Source organism: Carcharodon carcharias, chromosome 2 (genome assembly GCF_017639515.1).
Source record: "Carcharodon carcharias isolate sCarCar2 chromosome 2, sCarCar2.pri, whole genome shotgun sequence".
NCBI lineage: Eukaryota > Metazoa > Chordata > Chondrichthyes > Lamniformes > Lamnidae > Carcharodon > Carcharodon carcharias.
Window position 1 is genome coordinate 134,153,535 of NC_054468.1, and position 26,633 is coordinate 134,180,167.

Here is a 26,633-nt window from a genome sequence, read left to right on the forward strand (position 1 = left end):
CTGATCCTAAGGTCCTAAGTGGATGACCTCACACTTGCCTACATTGAAACCCATTTGCCATAGATTTGCCCATTCATTTAACCGGTTTGCATCTTTGTAATTTTATACTTCTATCTACAATACGTGGAATGCAAATTATCTTTGTGTCATCAGCAAAAATGGATATGCGGCTCTCTATCCCATAATCTATGTCGCTAATAAAAACGGTGAATAGTTGAGGTTCCAAAACATATCCCTGTGGGACACCGTTTGACATGTCCTGCCAATGAAAGCACATCCTCTCTAGCTCCTGCCACTTGGCAAATTATTGACCTGGTTATGCAATTGGCTTTCAATTTCATAAACTTCAACTTCAGATAAAAGTTTCTTGTGAGGGACTTTATCAAATGCTTCAGGAATATAGAACACAGGAGCAGGAATAGGCCATGTGGCTCTTTGAACCCACTCCACCATTCAAGCAGATCATGGCTGATCCTGTTGTGGTCTCAAGTCTATCTTCCTGTCTGCCACCCTTAACCCTCAACTCCTTTGCCAAACAAAAATATGACAAACTTAGCCTCGAATAAATCTAAAGTTCCAGCCAAACTACTTTCTGGGGAACAGAATTCCACACCTTTGGGAGAGAAAAAAAAAATCTCATCTCTGTCTTAAAAGGAAGACCTCTTATCTTATTTTTAAACCATGTACCATAGCTTTAGTCTCAACCACAAGAGGAAACACCCTCCGGATATCCACCCTATCAAGTTCCCTCAAGGTCTTGTTGAAACACATAAGATCACCTCTCATTCTTCCAAATTCCAACGGGTATAGGCCGAACCTGTTCAACCTTTCTTCATACGATGTGCTTTTCATCCCAGGAATAAATCCAATGAACCTTCTCTAAACTGCTTCTAAAGAAATTATATTTTTTTTAAAATAAAATGACCAAAATTGCACACAGTACTCCAGAAGTGGCCTCACCGAGGCCCAGTACAGCTGTAGTAAAACTTCACTACTTTTATATTCCATTCCTTCTATGATAAATACCAACATTCCATTTGCCTTTCTAATCACATACTGTACCTGCATACTAACTTTATGTGACTCATGTTACCAGGGCACTCAGGTCCTTCTGTACCACCGAGTTCTGTAATCTATCTTCTGAAAGTCCTTATGGATAACATCCAAAGACAGTCCCATTTGCTACTTTAGTTACCTCTTCAAAAAATCCAATCAGCATCGTCAGACATGACCTATCCTTCACAAAACCATGCTAGCACGATCAGCTAAAAATTTTCAAGGTGTCCGGTCAGTCTGGCTTGCTCCAATAATTTTCTGGCAACAGATCTTAAGCTAATTGGTCCATTAATTCTCCATTTTACATTTCTCAACTTACATCGATAATGGAGTGTATTTTTCCAATCTAAAGGAATGGTTCCTCTGCCATATGTCAGAGCAGGTTAGGAGATATGCTGTTTCATGATGATCATATAACACACTATATGCACGAATAGTGGAATAATAGTCATAAAGTCATTATAAGACAGGCCAGTTGGCTCACTGAGTCCACACTGGAACTTTTAAAAAATTACTCCCTTTTAGTGTGAACGAATCCCCACTAATGGTGGTGTCACAGCATGACCCAAAGTTAAAATTACCCATTTCAGTGGAGACAAATCCTCACTAAAACTTGGGACACAACACTTCTATTGCAAAAATATATACTTCATTCATAAAATTTGTAGAAGTACGTTACTTAAGAGTTTAAATTTGACATTACATAAAGTGCAATATAGGTCATTTTCTTTCAAAACTGTGATGATGTACCTCACTAGATTTGCCACTGCAGGTTATATTTACAATGTACATTTACATTCAAGTCAAATATTATCTAGTGCATATAGTCCAATGGGTTTTACTTGATCACATGAAGCTGTGTCCTGCCAAAACTTAATGGTTATCCAAAACACCCTGGAATGTAAAGATAACCCTAGCCTCATTCGTACTCTCTACAATTAATTCTCTCTTTAAACTGTGATTAAATGCCTCCCATGCCTCATCCCTCCCCTCAGAATACTATGGTGGGAGGGCATTAGACAGTGGTCTTTTCCCATTGAAAATTTGTGATGGCTGACCAAAGCTTAAGTATGTCCCTCAGCACGCAATCCTGGACCTTGGGATTTGCCAGTCTGCAACACTTAGTTATGGGCAGTTCTTGGACAATGAAACATTACCAAATTTCAGACAGACCAAAGAACATCTTTCACAGGGATGTGGCCCTCCAACAGCACTTGATGCTTATCTCAGTGTGCATCCCTGGGAAAGCCCGTAGAGCACAAAGTCCGGCATCATGGAGGCACTCGAGTTGAATCCCAAAAAATCTACTGCATCCCTTTCCAGGCCAACTTTTGCAAAGGCATATTCCAGTAGGAGGTGGGCAATAGTCTCTTCCTCGCTGCAGCCACTTCATGGGCAACATGCGGAGGCAGTGAGACTGCAGGTGTGCAGAAAGGATCTCCAGATGGTCAGCCTTTCTCACCACAAGCCAATCCACATCTTGGTGCTTCTTTGAAAGATCCAGCGATGAGGCATTCAGCCAAATGACTAACCGTCAGCTCAGGGAATCATCCAAAAAGAACCACCATCTTCTTTTCCTGCAGAGCCCCAAGGGTGTAACGCGTGGGCCACTCCCTGATAGACTTGTGGTCAATGGTGTTTCTCTGCATGAATAATTCCACAAGGGACATGTGATGCAACACTGCCCAATTGAAGTGGCAACGTTGGCAGACCCATTCTTTGCAATACTGGAGACAGACAGAACATCAAGACGTAGTGATTTTTGGTACCAGCATACTCAGGGTCTATGCATAGCTTTGTGCAACCATACACACAGGTGGCCATCAGAATGAGGGTGATGTTGAGCATGTTGGCTCCCCATTTGGCTAGAGATTTGTTCATCGTTCCCCTGTGGACAGGTCCATTTTTGATCTCCAAATAAACCAGATGGTAGCTTGAGTAACGCCACAATGCAGAAGTAAATATGGGACAGATCTTCGCCACGTAGAGCAACACAGTACCTCACACCCGATGACCAGGTTCTTCCTCACAACGGATAGGGAATTGAAATTGTAGAGCCATCAAGTGTCCAGTTTAAGTGCAAAAGGATTTACAGAAATTCATTCTTCATTTCAACTTTCTACTTAACATCACAGGGATTATCTCAGTTGGCTATATGGCTCGCGTGCAGTTCAGAATATCAACAATGCAGGTTCAATTCCAGCTGCTGCAGATTTGGGTCTTAACTTCTCACCCTGTCCCTGAAAGTGGAAAGCAATTGCAAACCACTACTGACAAAAACTGCCAAGAATGGCTTATAATGAAGTATCATCAGACAATTAGCCAAAGGTCTGCCTTCAGACAGAGAGCACATATGACATGACCCAACATCACAGCAACACTTTTAATAATGGGAATAATTTACAGAACTGTCTGCAACTTTAACCAGTACTGCAAATAAAAAATGTGAAAAAAAGTTTTTAAACATCAGTGATGACTTTCTACATTTATTTTTCAAATTTTTTGGAAATTAAATGTTGCAATCTATAAAGAACATACCTTTTTATTTCTGTTGGACTGCGTTCTAAAATCACAATGGCTGCAATTTGAAAGACCTGTCTACTGGAACAATGAGAAGGGTATATACAATGTTGCTGTCCTGGAACAAGACAGGATGGTACCGAGGAGGAGTCCGGTCTAATGAGGAACTACCTGACAACATTTTAATTGGCTCCTGACCAGCTGACCAGGGTTTGTGTGAGAGCAGTGCAGCAGAATAGCCCCTAGCCTGAAATAAAAAGACCAAAACACCTCTATGTCCTGTGTGTGCAAGATTCCAGTAATTCTACAATAATAGCTAGCTGGCTTTTCCTCCTCACATCTCTATAACCTGCGCTCTCTCTTTCTGAAAACCCCTATCAAGAGGACAAGGGTAAATTCACTGTTAGAGACATTGAAAGACAAGTGCTCAACCAGTGAACTAAAGACAGAGCACTGGAAGGACACCTCAAAGAACTGAAAGGAAATTTGGAAGACATCGATCAAAATCAACCCATCAAATCCTGCACTCGGGAATTAGTGCCTTTGAACTGCTTTATCCCAGCCTTAAAATCTATGTTTTTATGTGTCTTGTATGTGTGTATCAGGATTTAAGAAGGGGTAAAGTTTAGGTTATTCAGGTTAGAAATTAGCAGTTCATATTTCTTTCTTTTGGTTAAAGACAATTTGTTCAATAAACAGTTATTTACTTATTAAATTTACCAATCTGGTGCTTGTATTCTGTAACCTGAACAATTAGGTAGGTTGATCAAACATTTTCATATTTGTTGCAGCTTGGGGAGCAGTGGGGCTGCTATTGCAGCCCACTATCCCTATTGAGTCATGACAAAACTACATTGCATTTTTCTATTGAATACAAGTTAGACTACTCTATTGTGAAAAAAAGTATACTTTAATCATTAAATATTAGATCAGTAGAATGATGCTTTTAGCAATGTTACTTACACTATAGCCATTTCAAACCATGTAAAAATTCATTGCACAAAATGCAGAGCGCGGCAAGGGAATGCTGCAGGCAGACAGGGCAACCAGAAAGTAAAAAGGAAAACATATAGTTGTACAATGGAATGTCAGCAGCTAAAGTACATTTTTTCTGCATTACTTAACAGAAATTATATCGTATTAGGTGTTTTCTAAATAACAGGCAATAAAGCACAAGTTTTTGAAAGGACCTCCAATAGCCCATGATTTCTGTTTATGTGAGACTTGGTATACTTGTATGTCCTCAGAATTCTCTGTTCAATATTTTTCATTTATATGTCTGTATTTGGTGACTTATTAGTAATGTAAGTTCCTGTTTGCTAATAAAAATATTTCCATCATCAGCAACTCACATCTCGAACAGAAGAAAAGCTCCAAAACCATTCATAGAACATGCAGAAAAAAAATGGATACTAAACCAAGAAAACAGCACAAATGCCAATGCTAGGGCAAAGGGGGAAAAAAAAGCAAAAAAAGAGACCAAAGTCAGTGGAACAGTAAGTATAGAGTGGAAGAGAAGTTAAAGGAGTGAAGGAGATTGCAGATACGGCCGGGGCGGGGGGGGGGGGGGGGTGTGTGGTGGTGGAATGAGGCGTAGAAGCATTTAAACACAATTTAAAGAGAGAACTAATTGTAGAGAGGACGAGTGAGGCTAGGGTTATCTTTGCATTCCAGGGTGTTTCGGGTAACGGTTAAGTTTTGACAGGACACAGCTTGACGTGATTAAGTCAGATAAAGCAATGGCAATGGATGGCAGTTGCCAGCCAAGTAAACTCAAATTTCTACCCTCAAGGAGTGAGCAAAGACGAGGGCCACACCAGGAAAATGACTAGGAGGACGACAATTTTTTTGTTGGGTCAAATGCAGGAAAGGTGGAGGTGAGTGAGCAGTTAAGAAAAATGAACGGCCAAAGCCTGGATTGCTTCTCCCGAGTAAACACCTTTTCCCTTTGGATACCTGACATTGCAAGTTGGAAGTTAGAGCCTGGGATCTTGGAAATGTGCTAACATTTGCAGGGAACGCCCCCAGAGAAACAATTGAAAACCACTGCTGTTTAAAAACTTATGAAGTTTCAACATAAAGGCTGTCTCAGTATTAATAATACTTTAACTGTAAAAGTAATGTAAAGCCATTTACAAAATGAGCTGAGGCTGTAAACCCAAATATAACTGGAATGTGTCATGTGGCTCATGAGCAGTGGACAAAAATTAGGTAAGCAATCTTTAACAACAAATGCAAAGTTCCAGATGTTCAAGATAAACCAATGAAAATTTGAACCTGTCATTAACATCTAGCAATTATTCAGAGTGCACCAGAATTTTTTTCAAATGAGTTTACTATTTGAATGAGTTTCTGTTTGAAATTCAGTAGCGTCAGTAACAACTCACACCACAAAATTTTTGGGTACTTTACCCTTTATAATTATTTCTCCTTGCCGTCAGAGTGTTGCACAAAATCACCCGCCAAAAAAGCTGTTAAAGCCCAGTTCTTGGAAAAGCCATGAGCAGGAAAAAGATAGCAAATTGGATTTCCCGTGTGAAACTCAAGCTAGATTTTTAAAAATTCATTTATGGGATGTGGGCTTCACTGGCTAGGCCAGCATTTATTACCCATCCCTAATTGCCCTAGAAAAGATGGTGGTGAGCTGCCCTCGAACTGCTGCAGCCCCTGTGGTGTAGGTACACCCACAGTGCTGTTATGGAGGGAGTTCCAAGGTTTTGACCCAGTGTCATTTAACAAGGCTTAAAAAGGAAGATTATCATTGGGAATTTCACAGTACTGAGCTCTCATAAAATATGATCAGTCTCAAGGGTAAAATGTTGTTAAAAATGGTGGCAGGAGTTTCTGGCCACCTTGCTTAGGCTTTTCCTTGTTTTACTCAGAAACAATCTCTGGTAACTCGTAGCAGTGTTACATTCATTTGCATGTTAGCTTACATTTCATTTTAAATGCCTTAGATACTATAACATATTATGCAACTTCTCTTCTTCAGGGCTAGAAAGCCCCCTCAATGTTACTAAAATTATTTCAGATTACTAAGTACATTATGGCATCAACTGTAGAAGCCATATAGCAAACCCACTGATCTAACTAACCATCTCTGCATTTAATCATTAGGCCGAAGCACTTCCCAACTGGAAGAGGAAAAAAATAGTTATCAGCCTAGAAATAAACCCCATCTACAAACAATTTCCTTTAGAAACTCACTAATATTTTAACTATTTTACTGGAAACAAAGTTTCTGGTGGTCATACTGCCAAGTTAACTTTCGTGAACAAGAGAGATCCACAGTTAGAGGAAATGGAGACATTACTCAACTTATAGATAGAGTACCAGCATCAAAGGAGGACCCCAGTTAATGGTCTAATCATTTGAAACAAAGCACTTGAATTGAACCAGCGCATAAAGAGTAATAAAGAGGGTAGTGCTGGTGTCACTGTTGATGCAGCAGGTGCCTCTCATTCAACTTCCAAAGGATTCTCAGCCAGCACAGGATGGTTTAATCACTTTAAAAGATGCTTCGGGTTGCATAATGTGGAATTGGTGAGGGAGGCTGCTTCAGCTGACCATGCAGCTGCAGGAGTGTTTCCCAAAGTGCTGCAGGAATACATTGAGAGAGACCACCAGGCACGGCAGGCCTTCAACACAGATGAAACTGGCCTGTTCTGGAAGAAGATGCCAAATAGGACCTACATTTCGAAAGAGAAGACAGCTCCTGGTTTTAAAGCAGCAAACGACAGGCTGACACTTCTGCTGTGCGCCAATGTGTCTGGCTTTAAATGTAAATCAATGCTGGTTTATAGGTCAGAAAACCTTCAAGCTTTCAAAAGGGAAAAATAAATTTCATCTGCCTGTCTTTTGGAAGGCTAACAACAATACCTGGGTTACAGCATCATACTTGAAGACTGGTTTGCCAATTGATTTCTGCTAGAGGTCAGTACTTACCTGAGGGAAACGAACCTGTCTTTCAAGGTGTTACTAATCCTTGATAATGCACTGGGCATCCATACTCTTTTGCAGAGCGCCATCTAGATGTTGAAATTTTGTCTTTACCCCCAATACAACCTCACCTATCCAACCAATGAACCAGGGGGTCATTGCCTCATTCAAGACTTACTGCACCTGACGAAGTTTCAGCCACATACTTCATCTTCCTTTAAAAATGTCAAATTTGGGGATGGCTAGAACCTTCTAATTCACTCCCATTATTAAGTGTGTTAGCCGTTCGCGATTTCACCCTTTGTGAGATTTCACTGAAATGGAATCCCGCAATCGGCAGGGCTTTACCATATGTTGTCAAACTTTAATTGAAGTTGTCATGTTTCTCATCTGTCTATAAATTTCTATTACAATGCAGCAATCCAAAAGGTATTCTTCCATCATCTATATAAATAGAAAGGGTCGGACAAGTAGAAAATAGCAACAAAACCATAGTTGCTCATAAATACAAATTATACAGAATTTTAGAACTTCTGTTTACACTGACCTTACTTTTTAAAAAATTCTTTCAAGGGAAATAAGCATCACTGGCTAGGCCACATTTGTTGCCTATGCCTAACTGCCCTTGAGAAGCTGCTGGAGTGCCACCTTCTTAAACCGCTGCAGTCCATATGGTGTAGGTACACCCATTGTGCTGTTAGGAAGAGAGTTCCAGGATTTTAGCACAGCGAGAGTTAAGTAACAGCAATATAATTCCAAGTCAGGACGGTGTGCGCTTGGAAAGGAACTTGCAGGTGGTGGTGTTCCCATACATTTACTGTCCTTGTTCTTCCAGGTGACAGATGTCATGTGTTTGGAAGGTGCTGTCGTAGAAGGGTCGACGAATTCCTGCAGTGCATCTTGTATATGGTATACACTGCTACCACTGTGTGTCGGTGGTAGAGGAGGTGAATGTTTAAGGTGGTGGATGGGGTGCCAATCAAGCAATCTGTTTGTCCTGGATGATTTCAAGCTTCTGGATTGTTGCTGGAGCTACATTTATCTAGGCAAGTGGAGAGTATCGTATCACTCCTGACTTGTGCCTTGTAGATGGTGGACAAGCTTTGGGAAGTCAGGTGAGTTTTCATCGCAGAATTCCCAGCCTCATATCTGCTCTCGCAGCCACAGTATTTATATGGCTGGTCCAGTTAAGTTTATGGTCATTGGTGACCCCCAGGATGTTAATAGTGGCAGATTCAGCGGTGGTAATGTTTTGAATGTCAAGAAATGATGGTTAGATTCTGTCTTGTTGGAGATGGTCATTGCCTGGCACAAACGTTATTTGCCACTTATTAGCCCAAATCTGATCATTGTTCAGACTTGCTACATATGGGCACAGGATGCTTCAGTCGGTGAGGAATTGCGAACAGTACTAAACATTGTGCAATCATAAGCGAACATCCCCACTGCTGACCTTATGTTGGAGGGGTGATCATTGATGGAGCAGCAGAAGATGGTGGGCCTAGAACACTATCATGAGGAATTCCTGCAGCAATATATAGGGACTGAGATGATTACCCTCCAACAACCACAACCATTTTCTTTTGTGCTAGGTATGACTCTACCCATTGGAGAGTCTTCCTCCCTGATTCTCACTGACTTCAGTTTTGCTCGGGCTCCACAATGCCACACTTGGTCAAATGCTGCCTTAACATCACGAGCAGTCACTCTCACTTCCTGATTTCAGCTCTTTTGTCCATGTTTGGACCAAGGATGTAATGAGGTCAGAAGCCGAGTGGCCCTGGTGGAACCCAAACAGAGAGCCAGCGAGCAAGTTATGGCTATGTAAGTGCCACTTGATAGCATTGTCAACGACCCCTTCCATCACTTTGCTGATGATCTGAGAGTAGATTGATGAGGCAGTAATTGGCCAAGTTGGATTTGTTCTGCTTTTTATGGACAAGACATACCTGAGCATTTTTCCACATGGGTGGATATATGCCAGTGTTGTAGCTGTACTGGAACAGCTTAGCTAGGGATATGGTTAGTTCTGAAGCACAAATCTTCAGTATTACCAAAGACTAGGCCCGTAATCTTAGCAAATTCCAGTGCCTTCAGCCATTTATTGATGTCATGTGGAGTGAACTGAATTGGTGGAAGAATGGCATCTATGATGCTGGGAACCTCAGGAGTAGACCAAGATTGCTGCAAATGCTTGAGCCTTGTCTTTTGCACTGATGGACTGGGCTTCCCATCATTGAGGATGGGGATATTTGTGGAACTTCCTCCTCTGATTAGTTGTCCCGATTAGTTTAATTATCCCACCGCCATGCATGAACGGGTGTGGTGGGACTGTAGAGCTTTGATCTGATCCATTGGTTATGGGATTGCTTAGCTCTGTCTATCACATGCTACTTCCACTGTTTGGCATGTAAGTGGACCTGTGCTGTAGCTTCATCAGGTTGACACCTCATTTTTAGATAGGCCTGGTGCTCCTCCTGGCATGCTCTCTTCATTGAACCAGGTTTGAACTCCTGGTTTAATGCTAATGGTACAGTGAAGGATATGCTGGGCCATGAAGTTACAGATGGTGGTTGGATACAATTCTGCTGCGCAGATTGCCCAGTGCCTCATGGATGCCTAGCTTTGAGTTGCTAGATACGTTCTAAATCTATCTGAACGTGGATGCGGGGAAAAATGGGATTGCAGTGTGTTGTAATCAGCAGAAAGTTTCCTTGGCCATATTTGACCTGATGCCATGAGACTCCACAGGGTGAGGAGTCAATGTTGAGGAACTTCCAACTTCCTCCAGATGGCATAACATTGTGCCGTCATCTCGGGTGTATCTGTCCTGCAGGTGGGACATACCAGGGATGGTGATGGTGTTGTCTGGAACATTGTCTTTAAGGTATGATTTGGTGAATATGACTGTCTGCTGTTGGACTAGTCTGTGGGACAACTCTCCCAATTTTGGTACAAGCTCCCAGATGTTCATCAGGAGGACATTGAAGGGTCAACAGGGCTGAGTGTGCAATTATCGTTTTCAGGGCCTAGGAGGATGTCGGGTTGCTGTCCGGTTTCATTTCCAAATATTTTTGAGGTCTGACACCATTTCCTTCCAACTTTTAAACTGCCTTGTTCCTTTACTTCATCATAATTGACCAATTAATTCTCAAAAACTTTGTTGTAAGTTATGAACTTCAATCTCAAGTAATCAAGTCAGTTTTACTACATAATTTCATCTACGTCACTCACAGAAGATGAATATGACTTAGTTGCATTATTAAATCGGTGAGGAGATAATTTCTTCTCACTTCAAACAGAGTGGGCAATTCTTAGAACAGATGTGATCATACATGTGTACAGATTTCCAAGGAAATAAGGTTTTTTTTCTTGATACAGAAATATTACATTTCTTACAATTACAGAATTCACAAATTTCATAACTGCTAAGAATCTTTATTTATATATTCAAGTGGGTATCCATGGTCAAATACATGGGTATTTTTGCAGATCCTACCAATGTCAAAAAACATTCACATCAGTTATTAGTTCAAAATAGCCTGGGAAATGGGAATCTTTATTCCTTAGAATGATGGAACCATTTTTTAAAAATTCATTCACGGGATATCGGCATCATTAGCTAAGCCAGAATTTACTGTCTTTCTCTAATTTGCTCTTGAAAAGCTGGTGGTGAAGCCGCCTTCATGAATATAGCTGAGTGGCTTGCTAGGCCATTTCAAAGGACAAATTAAAAGTCAACCACATCGCTGTGGCTCTGGAATCATAAAATGGCCAGAACCGGTAAGGTTGGTAGATTTTCTTCCCCAAAGGTTATTAATGAAGCAGATAGCTTTTGAGGACAATCTGATAGTAACTTTTAATTCCAGATTTATTTAAAGGAAGTCAAATCCCATTTGCCGTGATGGGATTTTAACTGATATCTCTGGACTATTAGTTCATTCCTCTGGATTACTAGTCCTGTGATCACTATGCTACTGTACCCCAGATTGTGTAGTCAACCGCAACACTCTCAATGAACTAACAACCATCCTGGAACTAGTGAAGCGCATACTGAAGAAAGATGATAAGCTTAAGTGAAGGGTGCAGGAAGAGATACTGTGGTGACAGTGCATTTCAGGGTAAATAACATAGGGGCCCAAAACTTCCCAGGAGACGTCCAGGAAGATGTGCTGGATACTCCCTCCCCCCCACCCCGCCGAGTGTCTCTAGCCCTCCCCAACCAAACCCCTAACTCCCCGACAGCCACCCCAGCTCCCCCCACTGTCCACCACTCCCCAACCAAACCCCCCCACATCCCCGTAACTACATCCCCAGATCCCTGACAACCCCCACTATTCCCCCTTGACAAATTCCGCTGACAATCCCCACTACCTTCTGACAATCCCCAGTACACCCCAACAGTCCCCACTACCATCCAACAATTCATGACCACAAGATTCAGGCCAATATAGGAAATAGAAATTGTGACATACTTATGAAAAAGTAATAACAGAATAATCAAATCAAAAATGGTATGAGATTCAAAAATACCAAGGACCAGAGAACAGTATCTAGACTTCCATAAGCTCAATGCAAAAGCCTGAAACTAATACCAAACGAGAATGCATGGTTGATTCTGAAACAGCAACTCTAGAAAGCTGTGTCCAACAGGTCAATGTGATGCATCGAGTGTGTGGGTAAAGAGAGTTAGCATGCTTTCCGCTTCTGCCTGCTAGTTTGCTTCTCATTTTCATCCCCACCACTGGCTAGCAACAATGCGAAAAAGAACCAAATGTTCAAGTCTCTCCTCACCAATACACAGCATTTCCACCACCAAGGCCTCTGCTGTGCCTCCTCATGGCAACAAGGAAACTGGGGCCCTTGTGGCCCCAGGCTGAAGCTTTAGAAGAACTCAGAGGAGTTCCCAGCCCCCCCCCCCCCCCCTCCCCACCACCACCACCACCACCACCACCACCACCCAAGGCATGCAAATGCAGGCACACTGACACATGGACACACCCTGGCACTATGAGCCAAACTCCTAGCAATGCACGAATAGCTCCACTGACTTGTGGAGACCTCAGGAAGAGTTGAAGGCTAAGGGAATAAACATTTGTAGCCTTTTCCTCTGTTCCTTACTTTAACTCAAACAGGGTCTATTCTAGTATCCCTATCCCTCAACTTGGCTGTCGTCTTAGGAGCTTCCTACCCCCACTCCTTGACTTTTCTTCTGTTCTTTCGGGAAATCTATTCTCTGCAATTCCCTCTCCTGTCCAGCTTCCTCACTTTGTGGGTATCCACACGCCAACTGAACTCAAACTGCTTTTCAGTTTCTCTCTGTCTCTCTGTAGGTCTCATATTGCTAAACAACAGCAGTTTTTCTACTTGGTTTTAGCTTCCCTAAATCACTTCAAGGGTCGTATAACCTTGTTAAAATGCAGGTATACAAACTAAGCCACAGACTTGCAGGCAACATTCTCCCAGAAAAAACTTCTAAATGAAACTAGACCCGGGTTTCACCCTTTCAACCTGCAAATAAAACATATAAACTTAAAGTTAAAACTTATTCCTAACACCTCCCAATATAAATATAACTTTCTTAAAACTAACTCTCGTTCTTAACACTACACATTATTTGTGTGAAGTGGTGACATGGACAGAAGGATGACTGAATGATAGAAAGCAATGGACAGGCACTTGGGGCACAGCAATGAAAAATAGGCCTGGGGAACAAACCAGAACTAAAAGCATAATGGAAATATACTTATTAGACAGCATATAAAGCAAGCAGACCTGCAAACATGCAGTCAGCAACTTGGGGGAAAAACGAGATGTAAGGCCCATGAATGCTGCAGTATCAAAAAAGTTTAACCTGGACAGCAGATTGGGAGTATGCAACCACACAACAAATAAAAAAAACAAAATGATGCAAATATTGAAAGTTTAAAATCAAAACAAAAAATGCAGGAACTACTCAGATCAAGCAGCATCTTTGAAGAGAGAAAGGTTAAGTTAACATTTCAGGTCGGTGACCCGATAGCTAGAATCATGAAAAACAGCTAAATTACCCTCATTCCTGGAACCAATTCTCATGAATATTTTCTGCACACTCTCTATAATGCCTTCATGTCCTTCCCAAAGTGTGGTGCCCAGAACTGGATGCAATACTTCAGTTGAGGCCAAACTAGTATTTTATACAGGTTTATCATTTCCTTGCTTTTGTAGTCTACACCCCTACTTAAAAAGCCCAGGATCCTGTATGCTTCTGAAGCAGCTCTGAACAAGGGTCATACAGACTCAAGATGTTAACTCTGTTTCTCTCTCCACAGATGCTGCTAGACCCGCAGAATTTTCTTCCAGCATTTTCTGTTTTTGTCCCTGTATACTTCATTATTTCTCTCAACCTGCCCTGCAACCTTCAATGATTTGTGTATATTATACGCGCCCCCCCCACCCAAAACTGGTCCCTCTGCCCCTGCACTCCCGTTAGAATTGTACTCATTCTTTTATATTGTTTCTCTCCATTCTTCCTACCGTAATGAATCACTTCACACTTCTATGCATTAAATTATTTCTGCCACTTTTCAGCCCATTCCACCAAACTGTCTATGCCCTTTTGAAATTCTGCACCATCCTCCTCACAGTTCCCAAGTTTTGTGTCATCCGCAAATTTTGATATTGTACCCTGTACATCTAGGTCATTGATATACATCAAGAAGAATCCTAACACTGACCCGAGGAACCTGGCTATAAACCTTCATCTAGTCCAAAATCAACTGTTTAGCCACTGCTTCCTGTCATTGAGCCAATTTCATATCTATGTTGCGACTGTTCCTTTCATTCCATGAGTTCTAAGTCCGCTCACAAAACTTACTCACAGCTCTGCTCTGCAGCACTTTATCAAGTGTCTTTTGGAAATCCATAACCCTCATCATCCCTCTGTTACCTCATCAAAAGACTCAAGCAAGTTATTTAAACATGATTTGCCCTTAAGTTTATACCAGCTTCCCTTAATTAACCCACATTTGTCCAAGTGACTTAATTTTGTCCTGAATTATAGTTTCTAAAGGCTTCCCCACCAGAGGTGGAATTGGCCCGTAGCTGCTGTCCCTTATTTCCTTCAGTATTATTGGATGCATTCATCCAGTGCTGATGACTTATTAACTTCAAATACAGCCAGCCTATCTAATACCTCCTCAAAAACACAAGAAATAACAGAAGTGGTAGGCCATATGGCCCGTTCTACCTGCTCCGCAATTCAATACAGTCATGACTGATAAAAGCAAAATACTGCAGATCCTGGAAATCTAGAACAAAAACAAAAATACCTGGAAAAACTCAGCAAGTCTGACAGCATCTGTAGGGAGGGATACAGTTGACGTTTCGAGCCCTTATGACCTTTCATCAGAACTAAAAAATATAGAAATAAGATGAAATTTAAGCTGGTAAAGGGGGTGGGAGGGACAGGTAGAGCTCGCCAGGGGGCCAGTGATAGGTGGAGACCAAGAAGAGACTGCCAAAGATGTCATAGACAAAAGGTCAAAGGGGCGTTGATGGTGGTGATATTATCTAAAGGATGTGCTAATGGGGATATTAAGGGTAACAAGCAGGACAAGCTAGTGGCAGATGGCCCTACCCATGATTAAGTGTCACTACATCTTGGCAAATCATGTCCCTAATTGGTCCTTGTCTAAATGCTCGCTAATATTATTATAATCTCTCGCAAATTTCCTACTAAATAGATATATATAGTGTTCTGTAGCCGGCTGTTTTATTCCTTTACCCTTTCGAATAGCGATATAACATTCTCCACTCTCCAGTATTCTTTGGTTTCCAAAGAAAATGGTTAGTTCCTCTTATTTCACCACTAACCTCCATCAATATTACTGTATAGGCCATTGAGTCTACAAGTACCTTTTGAGTTCCATCAGTCCTTATTAATGTAGTTTCTTTCTTAATTTTGATAATTTGATATAACTATAATTTGTTTCTCCACATCAACATCAACTTTTATGTATAATCACACTCTCAACATCAAAGAATGAATGAAGAACATTTCATAAAAGAGGATAATAACAACCACCAACCCTCATGGGAAAGTTAACAGACTTGTTGAGGGTTAGGTTTTCAAGTGCTTTTAAAAGTGGAGGGGAAATGTAAAAATGTCATTAATTAATAATGCCATTGCTCTTCTCATTTGCCTTCTCAAACTCTTCTATAAATTTTATAGGCAGCATGTTTCTTCCTATCCTACCCAGTCTGACAAACAGTTAGCACCGCTTAGTTTTGTATATTGGTCAACTCCGCTCATGAACTGAAAATACAGATCAGTTCACTGTCATTTTGGAAAATGGTTCATACAACAATAAAAAAGTCAGTTATTGAAGCAACTGTTCGTCATATCTTATGGCATTTTTAACAATTATTGTTCAATGCAGAATCACAAAATGTGAAACCACCCAGAACCATACTAATAGTGAGACAGAGTTTAATGTGCACTAAAATTTTTGAGACAGAACATGATTCCCGAAGGGGGTGCAGAGTAAATAAAAAAATTAATCCTATTTTATGGTGTCAATTATTCATGACCTCATTTCTATTTCTCATTTACATGTTGCCCCTTGGGACATCATTCAAAAAGAGCATCAGTTTTCACATGTACATTGCTGATGACACCCAGCTCTACCTCACCACTACCTCTCTTGACTCCTCTAGTGTCTCTATATGATCAGAATGCTTGTCTGACATGCATTTCTGGATGAGCAGAAATTTGTACCAATTAAATATTGGGAAGGCAAAAGCCAACATCTTCAGTCCTGTAACAAAGTCTGCTCCCTAGCCACTGTCTCAATCCCTCTCCCTGGCAACTATGAGGTTGAAGGAGACTTCTCCTATTTGATTCCATGATGAGATTGAGACCACATATCTACAGCATTGCTAAAACCGCCTCCTTTCACCTCTAAAACATTATCCCACTCCACACCTGCCTCAGCTCATCTGCTGCTGAAAATCTCATCCATACCTGTCACATTGAGACTTGACTATTCCAACACCCTCCTGGCTGGCCTCCCACTTTATACCATCCAAAACTTACGATCATCCAAAGCTCTACTGCCTATGTCCTTACTCGTAGCCAAGTCTCAGTCACTCATCACCAGAGTTCTCTGACGTAAAGATGTTGCTTAACTGGGACCCTATTTTAAAAATGCTGCACCCTTCCCTGTCTCTGTAGTCTCCTCTAACCCACAACCCTCAAGAGAATTCTGTACTCATCTAGTTCTGCTCTATTGAACATCCCCTAATTTTAATCGCTCCATATTGGTGGCCGTCCCTTCAGCTGCCAAAAGACTAAGCTCTGGGAACCCTCCATAAACCTTTCCATTTCTGTGCCGATTTCCTCCTTCAAAATGCTGCTTAAAAACTACATTTTTGACCAAGTTTTTGTTCATCTGCCCCAATATCTCAAATAGTTCAGTGTCAAATATTGCTTTCCAATGCTCCTATGAAGTGCCATTGGGTGTTTTGTTATGTTGAAGGTGATATATAAATGTAAGTTGTTTTTATTACACATTTTAAGCCATTAAATCAAAATCCTGATATAATGATACTGCACAGGATGAGATTTTGTGCAGAGAAAATTCTATCTTTTAGTCGTAAAAAATGATCCCCACCAACGGCAGCTTCAGCAAGAACCCCAAACGATCATGGGAAGCGTAAGGGGGAAAAATCTCTTTATTCCACTGAGAAATTGAACAAAAAATATCATAATGTAAATAATTAGAAATAAGGGATTTTGAGTAGGTTATGTGAAATGTTAAGTAAAATAATACAAGCATATCTTTGAGTATCAAGATGAGTTTTTTATATCTGAACTCAGACACGAGATAAATTTCTTTTTAAGTTTATCAGCAAAACATCACCTGCTTAGGTTGCAGCAGGACCGTTGCAAAAACTAGAAACTCTTGGTCCTGGGCTACCTGTAGCAATGCTACTAAAAGATCTAATAGTATGAATAAAAGGTTAAATTGATTTTTCATAGCTTACCTAATATCGAAAAGAATTAAGCATCTGATGAAATCTCAGATTTCAATTTTTTGAGTTGATCCTCAATTTTGAAGGAAAGATGATTTACAAGCCTATGTACCTACATACAGATGCTTCCAGGCATGAATATCTTGATGGTAATGTGGAAGATAATAAAAAAAATTGTTGTTAAATATGATTAAACGCCTATAGAAGCAATTGTCTTACTGAGCTGGCAAGTTAATATTCACAAATAGAGGGGGGAGGAGGGTGGCATAGTGGATAATGTTTTTTTTTGTTTTAATGTGTTTTATTTTTCATCCTTTTAAATATACTGAAAAGGATAAGATCTTGGTCTCTCCTTCTTGCCTTTGTGCAAAGCCAACAGAGATACATTTGCTGGACTGGTAATCCAGAGACCCAGGCTTATGTCCTGGGGACATGGGTTCAAAAGCCACCACGGCAGCTGATGGAATTTGAATTCAATTAATAAACCTGGAATATAAAGCTGGACTCAGTGATGGTGGCCATGGAACTATCATAAAAACCCATCCGGTTCACTAACGCCCTTTAGGGAAGGAAATCTGCCATTCTTACCTGATCTGGCCTACATGTGACTTCAGACCCATAACAATGTCGTTGACTCTTGACGGCCCTCTGAAATGACCTAGCAAGAGTGCCCACATTCCCTTGAAAGAATAAATAGATTAACCAAGTGTACAAAATGTTTCCCTAAATATTTGAAATTTTATAAACAGGCAGATAATTATTTGCATTTATTCATGGCATATGGGCATCACTGATAAAGCCAGCATTTTACTGTCCATCCTGAATTGAGAAAGTGTTGGAGACCCACCTTCTTGAACTGTTACAGTCCCGGTGGTGTCGGTATGCCTGCAGTGCTTTCAGACAGCATTCCAGGGTTTTGACCAACTGACATGAAAGACTGACAATATATGTCCAAGTAAGGATGCTGTGTAACTTGGAGGGGAACTTTCAGGTGGTGGCATTACAATGCACCTGTTGTCCCTGTTCTTCTTAGTGGTAGAGATCCTGAGTTTGGAAAATACTATCACATACTTGGTGAGCTGCAACACATCTTGTAGATGGTACACATTGCAGCCAGTGTATCGATGATGGAGGAAGTGAATATTTAAGGTGATGCCAATCAAGCAAGTTCCCCACACCTCTCACCTCGCTTTCCTCCTTTTCTCTTTGATGAAGCTTTTAGTCATCTAACCTAATATCTCCTTTCATGGCTCAGTGTGACATTTTGTTTCATATGCTCCTGTGAAGCGCACAGGAATGGTTTATTATGAAAAAGGCACTATATAAATAAGTTGCTCTTTTTGCTTTGCCCTGGATGGTATGCAGTCCTTGATTACTGTTGGGAGTTGCACTCCTAAAGATCAGTAGGGAGTATTCCATCACGCTCCTACCTGTGTAGATGGGGAAATCAGGAGGTGAGTTATTCACTGCTGAATGCCCAGCCTCTAACCTGCTCTTGTACCCACTATATTTATGTGGCAAGTCCAATTAAGATTCCAGTCAATGGTGGGGAGTCAGCGATGGTGATACCAGTCAATGTCCAGGAAAGGTGGTTAGGCTCTCTTGTTAGAGATCGCCATTGCCATGATGGGAATATCCTTAACAATTCTCAGCCCAAGTTTGAATGTTGTCCAGGTCTAGCCACATAGAGCACAAACTGCTTCACCAACCTATTCTTTAGATAATCAGATAATGTCATTCACTGCTACTAACTTTCAATGAAAGAAAAACCTGAAACATTCCTTTCAGAAAAACAAAGCCACCTGGCACCTGACCAAAGGGATGTAGCGGTGCAGTGCCTTGAAATAAGCTAATTTTATTAGGAAAGTAGCACTGTCAACAACAGAGCAATTGCCAAACTATTGAGCAGCATCAACACTTGCTCACCACAGTTTATTTGGACTTATGTTTGAAGCTTAAACTTGTTTGGCTGAAGGGTGTAGCACAAACTAGATGAAGTCAAAGTTATGCAAGGAATTTTCTCCTGCAGTGCAACTTTGCTAGTGCAGGCCTGCAACAGTAAAGTTCAAGCACAAGGATAAAGAAAATAAGTTATCCATATGCAACAATTTTCCAAAGCAGAGAATACGTATTATTGCAATGGTCTACAAAATGAAAAACTGTATTCTTAGGCTGAAAATGAACTCACTCCCTTCAACAATTTTAATGCCTGACTGTACAATATATTACTTAAATGGCAATTAAACCACATATAGGGAGGAAATTAAACAGGCAAACAAGAGCTTTGTTATTTGGATCTCCTGGTTCTACATTTCTATCACAAATATTTGGTCAGTTTCATGTAAAAAAGCCAAATTCAAACAACTCAAGAACAGTTGGACATCAAGTAAAGCAAAACAGCATAGTTCCATACTGACCGTTTCTCCTTAATTTGCACAATTGTCAAGGCTCCTGATTTACATTCTTCATGGAAAACTAGACAGAATCATTAAATACAGTCCCAAGAACAATGGTAAAAATCCCAGAATTCCCAAGTATGAGAAATGAAATTCAAATATTAGTCATCTTAAACCAACTATCAAAGACTCCAAGCCTTGTGGTTACCACTACACTTTGGATTATTGAATCCTCAGATCTGATGACGAATTTACATGCGCTTTAGATGTACTCTAGGGCACAGTGGTGTAAGCAGTCTAAGCATCTCAGCTTCAGGAAGATGTCCATATTACCAAAATGAGAAATAAACCACATACACTGTTCCTTTAATGGGCTGGATTCTTTCTCCCCCGAACAATTGTTAACTGCAAAAACAGAGTTCTTGTATCATAGCTTCAAGTCAAAGTCCAAGGCCAAGACTTCCCCTCTCAATCTCCTGCTTAAAAACTGATGGGCAATCCATGTGTTCCCAAAAAAATGACAGTGCTGTAGTAACTTCAACAACTACTGAGACTCTGGGCTTAGCTCTGTTGCTAAATCTTATTCTCACTTTCACATACCTTGTACCCTCATTGCTACCTTGGCTCAAGTTGGCTGGAATTAATTTTAACAAAATAAGTCTGGGTACAAAGAAGCGTACACATTTTCACGACAGAACTTTAAAACACCTCTGGTGAGAGCAGGCCCAGTTGTTGAGATATCATGAGATAATTCATGAGTTCATCCCGTTAGTACAAAAAAAATCCTGATATTAATAGCCGTTAGTTTGTCTAATTAGAAGACAAAGTATCCATACTCCTCCCCTTAGCAAATATCTCAACTGACAGCAACATAGGAATAAGAGTAGGCCATGTAACCCCTCAAGCAGGTTCTACCACTCAATGAGACAATGTCTTATCTGTATCCTAATTCCAGTTACTGCCTTTGCCTTGCATCCCAGAATACCTTTGCTAATAAATATCTACCAAACAACCTCAAATTTAAAATTATTAACTGAGCATGAAATGCTGTTTGTGGAAGGGAATTCCAAACTTATCACCCTTTATGTGTAGAAATGTTTCCGAATTTCACTCCTGAAAGGTCTGGCTTTAATTATCGACCATGCCCGCTGGTCTTACTTTCTCCAACCGGCAGAAATAGGTTTTTCTCTCTCTGTTCAAATGATCAAATTAATTCAAACTATTCTGGACCTGCAGACTCCAGGGTGTCTGTAGGCATTTGCCTCAATGTCAGAAATACAAGACTGAAATTATTTTAATGAGAGCACCTCCAGGTTTTTTGCATGCTCAAAAATACATCTCAAGTCGACAGGGAATTATACAGTCAACCATGTGGTTGAACTAAATTCAATAGATCTGCTCATCTGCAATCCAGTATAAGAAAAATGATTGAATGCTGCCAGACAGTTATTGCAGCCCAAAGAGTTCCTTCATGTCCTTCAGGGAATGGAGCCTGCCACCCGACTGAGTTTGTCTTAAACGTGCCTCTGCATACATGGTTGACTCAATGCTCTTAGGGCATCTAAGGCTACTCAGATCCCCTTTTTTTTTTAAAAACATATCATGCCAGCAATGATAATCGCTGCATTTTAAAAGTCCTCCAGAAGTTTCCCCATTGCCTCAGAAAGCAATGCATCACCATTACAACCACTTCTCCAAGATTTGAGATTGCATGAAAACATGAAGGAAAGCACGGCTATAGTTGTTGCCTCATATCAAGAACATTCTTGTTTCATGTGACCTTCCGTGCTCAGTGCGCACTGCGGTGACTGGGGTGTTTTATTGACCCCTTCAATCATATTTTGATTTAATGTGCGTAAGTTTCCTTTGGATTTTGTTTTTGATGTTGCAGTTTTCATTTAAGGGGCTGCCTTTTACTTTATCCCTGATTTTGTTAATTTAGTCTATTTGTTTGTAACCACATGAGTTACATTATATGGTCAATTGGCAGCAGTGAAGACAATTTCAAGGAGGTGTTGCTGTCCTGAACGAGCAAGAGAATTAAGTTGGCTCAATTTAGTTGTTAGTGGGTTTTCAGACTTGTCCTTAGAGAGTAGATGACACTAACAAACCAGTATTCGTTCTCCAGCCCTAAATGCCTAGAGACTTCGTATGGGATTGGGGTGTAGGCAAAGAATCATTGCAGGTGCTTCACATGTTCAGATAAAAAGAGATGAACTGGAGGCACAAACACCAACAAATGATTTAGATCTAATCACCATTACAGAGATATGGTTACAAATTGATCCAGGTTAGGAAATAAACATTCCACAAACACATTTTGAAAAAACAGACAGAATGGAAAAGGAGTAGCAGCTCTGAGTAAAGGATGACATATGGACAATAGTGAAAATGGATTGTAGTTCAGAAGGTCAGAAAATAGAATCAATATGGGTAGCGATTAGGAATAAAAAAGATTAGAAAACATTGGTGGGGGTAGTTTATAGGCACCCTAACAGTATGTACTTCAATATTATACTGATGAACAGAGCATTAAGCAAGAAATAATTGGAGCTTGTAACAAAGGCAATTCACAGAAGTATTCTACAAATCCATCTTCTAGACTGCTTTCCCCAATTTGGTTTGGTCCAATCCATATGAAGATTAAAGTTCCAATAATTATTGCTTGTTTCTTGGAACAATACATTGTAGAATTGACTAGGGATCAAGCTATTTTAGATATAACATTGTGCAATGAATCAAGTTTAATTAGTAATCTCATAGTAAAAGATCCACTGGGAAAAAGTGACCATAATAACAACTGAATTCCACATTAAGTTTGAAAACAATATACTTCAGAATTTTTAACAAAGCCAATTATATAGCTACGAGAGGAGAGCTGGCTAAGATTGATTGGGTAAATGGACTAAAAGGTATTGCAGGAAATACACAGTGGGAGACATTTAAAGAAACAATTTGAAATGTTCAACAAAAATACATTCCATTAATAAAAAACCCAGCAAAAAAGATCTGTAACTTACAAGGGTAGATTACTAGGAAAGTTAAGGATAATATTAGATTAAAAGAAGTGGCTTATAATGTTGAAAAGGCTATAGGATTAAGCCTGAGAATTGGGAGTGTTTCAGAAACCAAAGAGTACCCAAAAAATTAATTAAAAAGGGGAAAAAATATACAATGAGAATAAGCTAGCCAGGAATATAAAAATTCATTGCAAAAACTTTTATAAGCATATAAAAAGGAGGAAAGCAGTTAAAATAAAGATTGGTCCCATAGACACAGACAGAAGAAATTATCACGAGGAACAAGGAAATGGGAGAGGTGTTGAACACATATTTTGTGTCTGTCTTCACAGGAGAAGACACAAATTACACATTAGAGAGTAATCAAGGGGCTAAAAAGTGAGGAACTTCAGGTAATTAATTAATATCAGCAGATAAAAAAGAATTGGAGAAATTTAAACAACTAGAAGTCCATAAATCCCCAGGACCTGATGGTCTGCATCCTACTGTTCTAAAAGAGGTAGATGCAAAGACAGCAGATGTTCTGGTTATGATTTTCCAAAATTCCCTAGATTCTAGAATTGTCCCAGCAGATTGGAAGTTAGCAAATGCAACACTGCTATTCAAGAAAGAAGGGAAGAGAGAAAATAGGGAATTACAGGACAGATAGCCTGATAGTCATTGGGAAAATGCTAGAATCTCCTACTAAGGAAGTCTTAACAATGCACTTAGAAAATCATAGTATGATCAGACAAAATCAAAATGGTTTACAAAAGGGAAATAGTGCTTGACAAATCTATTATAGTTTTTTTGAGGTTTAACTGGTAGGGTAGATGAAGGGGAACCAGTGGTAGACAAGGATTTCCAAAAGGCAATCAATAAGGTGCAAGTTAGGACGCATGGAGTTGGGGGCAATATATTAGCATGGATAGAAGATTGCTTCCTGAAGGTTAACCAGAGTAGGGATAAACTAGGCATTTTCAACATGTGGAGTGGCGCAAGAATCAGTGCTCAGTGTTGGTTCCTCAGCTGCTTACAATTTAAATTAATGACTTAGACAAAAATTCCAGGAGCAATGAACACAAATGTGCTGATGAATCAAAGCTAGGTGTGAGCTGTGAGGAGGACACAAGGAGGCTGCAAAGGGATATTGATTGGTTAAAATGATTGGGAAACAAGGTGGCAGAATGAGTACAGTGTGGGGAAGTATGAAGTAATTCACTTCAGTAGCAGGAACAGGAAAGGAGAATATCTTTAAAAGGCATGTAACTTCCAAATATTGATAGAGAGACATGGGTGTTCTCATACAAGGAACAAAATGTTAGCATGCTGCTGCAGCAGGCAATTAGGAAAGCAAATGGCATGTTGGCCTTTGTTACAAAGGGGTTGGGTATACACAAATAAGGAACTCTTGCAACAAGTGTACATGGCTTTGGTGAAACTACACCTGGAGTATGGTGCGTAGTATTGGTCCCCATATTTAAGGAAGGATACATTTGTATTGGAGACCATACAGCCAAGGTTCACTAGATTGGTCCCTGGAATGAGAGTGTTGCCATATGATGACAGGCTGAAAAATTCAGCCTTTACTCTGAGGTTTAGGAGAATGAAGGGTGATCTCATTGAAACACAAGATTCTGAAGGGGCTTGACAAGGTAGGCGCAGAGTTTCCCCTGGTTTAGAACATGGGGGCACAATCTCAGGATAAGGGGCTGATCATTTAGGACTGAGATGAAGAGGAATTTCTTCACTCCAAAGGCTGTGAATCTTTGTAAATCCCAGAGGATTGTGGATGCTCAATAATTAATTGAGTATATTTAAAGACTGAGATAGACACACGTTTGGTCTCTTAGGAAATTGAGGGATATGGGGAGCTGATGGGAAGTGGAGTTCAGGCAGATGATCAGCCATGGTTACACTGAATGGCAGAGCAGACTCAAGGGGTCTACTCCTATTTCTTATGGCCAGTCCAGGGATGGCAGGTTCCTTAGAACCTTAGAAAAGTTATGGCACAGAAAGAGGCCACTCAAACCACCAAGTCTGCGCTGGCCAAAAAAGAGAAAAAAAATCAAAAACTAATTGCACCTTCCAGCACCCAGTCCATAGCTTTGCAGATTACAGCACTTTAGGTGCAGATCTAGATACCTTTCAAATGAGTTGAGGATTTCTGCCTCCACCACCAAACCAGGCAGCAAATTCCAAACATCCACCACTCTCTGGGAGAAGAAGTTATTCCTCATGTCCCCTCCAAACCTTCAACTAATCACTTTAAATCAGTGCTCCCTGGTAACTGATCTCTCCGCTAGGGGAAAACAGAGCACCCTGTATACTCTATCTAGGCCCCTCATAATCCTGTACACCTCAATCAGGTCACCCCTCAGCCTCCTTAGTTCCAAGGAAAACAATCCCAGCCTATCCGATCTTTCCTCAAAGCTGCAATTTTCAAGCCCTGGCAACATTCTTGTAAATCTCCTCTGTACCCTCTAGAGAGCAATTATGTCCTTCCTGGAATGTGGCAAACAGAGCTGTACACAAAATTCCAAATGTGGCCAAACCAGTGTTTAACATCACCACTTTTGTATTCTATACCTGGTCAAATAAAGGGGAGTATTCCATATACTTTCTTTGCCACCTTATCCACCTGTCCTGCCACCTTCAGGGACCTGTGGACATGCACATCAAGGTGTCTCACTTTCTCCACCCCTCCAAATACCCTCCCATTTATTGCATATTCCCTAGCTTTGTTTGCCCTCACCAAATGCATTACTTCACACTTCTTTGGATTGAATTCCATCTGCCATGCTTCCGCCCACTCAGCCAAAATATTGTTATATTTCGAGAGACAACAGTTATCCTTTTCACTATCAACTACATGGCCAACTTTTGTGGCATCTGCAAATTTCCCAATCATGCCCCCCACATTTAAGTCCAAATCGTTAATATATCCAACAAACAGCAAGGGACCCAACACTGAGCCCTGTGGAACGCCAGTGGAAACAGTTCTCCACTTGCAAAAACATTAATCTACCATTATCCTTTGTTTGGTCATTGAGCCAATTTTGGATCCAACTCACCACATTCCCCTGTATCTCATGGACTTTTGCTTTTCTGACCAGTCTGCGATGTGGGACCTTGTAAAATGCCTTACTAAAATCCATGTAGACATCATCACTGCACTATTCCATCAATCCTCCTTGTTACTTCCTCAAAAAAAATTTAAATTAGTAAGACACAACCTTCCAATAACAAAACCATGCTGACTAACCCGTTCCTTTCTAATTGATAGTTTATCCTGTGTCTCAGAATTGATTCTAATAATTTGCCTACCACCGAAGTCAATCTGACCAACCTATAATTATTTGGTCTACCCCTTGCACTCTTTTTAAATAATGGTACAATGTTCGTAGACTTCCAATCCTCTGGTACCTCACCTGTATCTGAGGATTGGAAAATGATCCTCAGAGCATCCGCTATTTCCTCCCTGGCTTCCTTCAGCAGTCTGGGATACAATCCATCCAGCCCTGGTGACTTATCCACCTTTAAGAACATCAGTCCCTCCAATACTTCCTCTGTCACAATGCTTATTGTGTCTAATATTTCACACTCCTCCACTTTAACTAGAATATCTGCATTCTCCCTCCCCTTAAGTGAAGACAGAAACAAAATATTCATCGAGAACCCTGCCCACATCTTCAGGATCAGTGCACAA

General features: G+C 40.5%; 1 protein-coding gene across 5 annotated transcripts in view; it reads right to left on the minus strand.

Moving 5' to 3' along the window:
* The window catches only part of LOC121290818 (son of sevenless homolog 1), a 288,768-nt gene that overhangs the window by 147,445 nt on the left and 114,690 nt on the right, over positions 1-26,633 (minus strand). Inside the window, exon 1 of one of the 5 annotated variants that reach the window (XM_041211810.1) lies at positions 17,542-17,562. The exons of the other annotated variants lie outside the window; for them this stretch is intronic. The gene's annotated coding sequence lies outside the window, so the exon portion shown is untranslated. Of the gene's footprint in view, positions 1-17,541; positions 17,563-26,633 lie in introns of those variants that run through there. 5 annotated transcript variants of the gene reach the window in all.